This window comes from Palaemon carinicauda, chromosome 2 (assembly GCF_036898095.1).
Source record: "Palaemon carinicauda isolate YSFRI2023 chromosome 2, ASM3689809v2, whole genome shotgun sequence".
In the NCBI taxonomy this organism is placed as follows: domain Eukaryota; kingdom Metazoa; phylum Arthropoda; class Malacostraca; order Decapoda; family Palaemonidae; genus Palaemon; species Palaemon carinicauda.
In genome coordinates, this window is record NC_090726.1 from 6,666,419 (window position 1) to 6,669,828 (window position 3,410).

A 3,410-nucleotide genomic window follows, 5' to 3' on the forward strand; every position below is an offset into this window, starting at 1 on the left:
TAACATTTTAGGAAATTAAAATGATTTTACTAAAAAATTAAGCTTTTGCTTGAAGAATTGAAACAAATTGAGTACTTGAAAGGTTGATTAAAGATAGGTATTCAATTTAATTTTCATGAAACGTAACAAAAGCGCGAATAGGTAGAATATTTATCTCTGATGTATTAAGATTAACAAACTCGTGAAGTTCATTTCAGAGTTACACTTGAAATCCGAAATGATGAATGAAGAAAAAAATAGCTCTATAATGTGTGCAATCATTAGACTGTGGTTAGAAGTGAAAAAACAGAAGTTATATGGAAGGTTGGGTATCATTAAAATCAAGAAATTCAAGTATCCTATTTTATGGTTACTAGTAAAGAAGAAAAGAAGTGAGATGAAAGCATCCAGAGAAAATGCATATGTAAAACGGTTATTAAAAAAAAATTCAGTTCATTTTGAAATATGAACAACTATTGCATAATGGTAGTGCTGTCAGTGAACTCTCACAGCACTGTAGACATCACTTTAAAAGTCTTTGTAGTGTTTCTTTAACCCATAACTGCACCAACTTTTGATCCTACCTGCCGTTCCTATTTCCTTTCTTCTACCTACCTGTCCAACCTCTGAGCTTTTACTTCATAGGGTTTTAGTACCCTACAGGAAACGTCCTAGCCACACAATCTGTTGGATGGGAGTTTGAGACCTGCTCAAGTTCGATAGTTTTTACTAGTGTCTTTAACCTTGCTATCTCTGTGAGCTAGTGATGGCAGGTTTTTGGGATCCTGTAGGTCTACCTACTAAGTCATCAGCAGAATTTGCCTGGCCCTCCTTGGTCCTAGCTTGACAGAGATGGGCTTAAGCACTAATCATATGTATAAATGGTCAGTCTCTAGGATGTTGTCCTGTCTCTTGTCTCTGCCATTTGTGCGTGACCTTTAAAGGGTTTTACCCCAATTTCTTCCCCAGCTCTAATGCCAAGCCATATGAACCAAATTCATAAATTCATTGAATCCATAAAAAAGGAGCAAAGTTACATGGAAGCATTAGAAGAAACTTATTGGTGATAGTTTTTTAACATCACAGTAAGTACAGCATAACTGAATGAAAAACATGGCAGGAGGAAAGAACATAACTTCAACATCAAAATTATAAATCAACAATAAACAGAACTGTCAAAGGTAAACCATTATCATATATTAAGTGAAATATGAACTAATCAATATATGATTTATTAAACTTATGATATAGGATTAAAAGGCAAAATAAGAGCAAAGATTAGAGCAATGCAACTGCGTAAACAGTCTATTGTCCAACATAGATACATGGAAAATAAAAAAATGACTAATATGGTATGAAAATTCTTACAGTATTTTATGGGGAATTGTCCTAAGCTTATTTAATCTAACGCATTCTTTGGTATTGAGTCCTAATGGACCCAGAAAGGCTTAACATCTATCCATTCCTAGAGTGCCATAAATCATACAAGTGAAATACAGTAAAGGAATTAATTTCACCCTTCAGTATCCTGTTCTTTACATACTCAACTTGAGTTATTAAGATGTTAGGAGGCAAACATTAGCGTCTATTCCAAAATTCGGACAAAATTCAAAACATCTACATTTAATGACCATGAAATATAACACAATTGTTCACCATAGGAGGGTCAGTATTGTCAAAAGGCTAAACATTGCCCAAGAGATTTTTCCGATTCCTTAGCCAGTAGCTGCATTTTCTTTATATCCTTCTACTCAACCTCCATTCCCACTAACTTTCTAATTGTTGAATGGCCTTGCAGGTCCCAGCACCTGGTTGCATAGCTCAAATTCATGAATCCTGTCCAATATTCACATTTTGGTCAGAAATACATAACTTATGATTTACAGATCCCAAACTCCTCTCCAATGAAGCTGAGACTAGGAAAGGGCAAGCAATGATTGCTGATGATTCAGTAGGTAGAGCTATAAGCTAGGCTAGCCCAAATAACCCATCCTTAGCTCAGAAGATTGGTGAGGTTGCAGACACTGCAAGAGACTATCAGGCTTGAACTCCCGACTCACATATTACAAAACAGGGATGTTTTAAATAGGCTTCAATAATGTTAAAAAAAAAAAAAAACATCTAAATGACCATTAATTAACCTTTCGATATCGATTTCTTCATTGTTGATTAATCAAGGTATCCTTTAATGAAAGCATTTATATACAGTATGTGAAATTCAGGCATGAAATAACTAACCATTATCTAACAGGAATGAATTAATCGAATTGGTGAGTAATTTAGTATATAATAATTTAATTTCTAGGGAAACCGAAATTCGCTGTTACAGACGGGTGATTGCTAGCTATTTTGCCCCCTCTTTTTTTTTTTGTCTGACTAATCGTATGGGACCTGGGCGATAATAATTAGAATAACATTGACTAAAATGTGAACATCATTCCATTGTCAAAGTCCATTGTTTACTTTAGGCAGACTAATAGGTAGTAGGTTGGCCAGGGCACCAGCCACCCATTGAGATACTACCACTAGAGAATTATGGCATCTCTTGACTGGCCAGACAGTACTACGTTAGTTCCTTCTCTCTGGTTATGGTTCGTTTTCCCTACGCTTACACATAAACCGAATATTCTGGCCTATTCTTTACATATTCTTCTCTGCCCTCATACACCTGACAACACTGGGATTACCAAACAATTCTTCATCCAAGGGGTTACTTTACTGTAATTGTTCAGTGGCTACTTTCCTCTGGGTAAGGGTAGAAGAGAATCTTTAGCTATGGTAAACAGCTCTTCTAGGAGGGCACTCCAACATCAAACCATTGTTCTCTATTCTTGGGTAGTGCCATAGCCTCTGTACCATGGTCTTCTACTGTTTTGAGTTAGAGTTTTCTTGCTTGAGGGTACACTCGTGCATACTATTCTATCTAATTTCTCTTCTTCTTGTTTTGTTAAGGTTTATATAGGAGATATTCATTTTAACGATGTTACTCTTAAAATATTCTATTTTTCCCTTTTTCTTTTACTCAATGGGCTATTTTCCTTGTTGGAGCCCCTGTTCTTGGAGCATCATGCTTTTCCAATTAGGGTTGTAGCTTAGCAAGTAATAATAATAATAATAATAATAATAATAATAGTAATAATAATAATAATAATAATAAACATGTATCGTTTGCAAATAGGCCTACGTGTGACAATTTTCTGTGTTTACGTAATCAGTTACTGGTTATTTTTAATAAATCAGGAGTTTACAAGCACTTAAGCGTTCAGTTCCCGAACTTCCCGGATGTTGTTTCCCCTTCAGTATATAGTCTTTGGTTGTTTCCATTCCCTACCACCCCCAAGTTACCCAACCCTCTAGCGGTTGGCTTCCGCATTAGTTCAACTTCTATCATGACCAGCGTCTTGTAGCGTTCTATTTCGAAATTTAGTGTA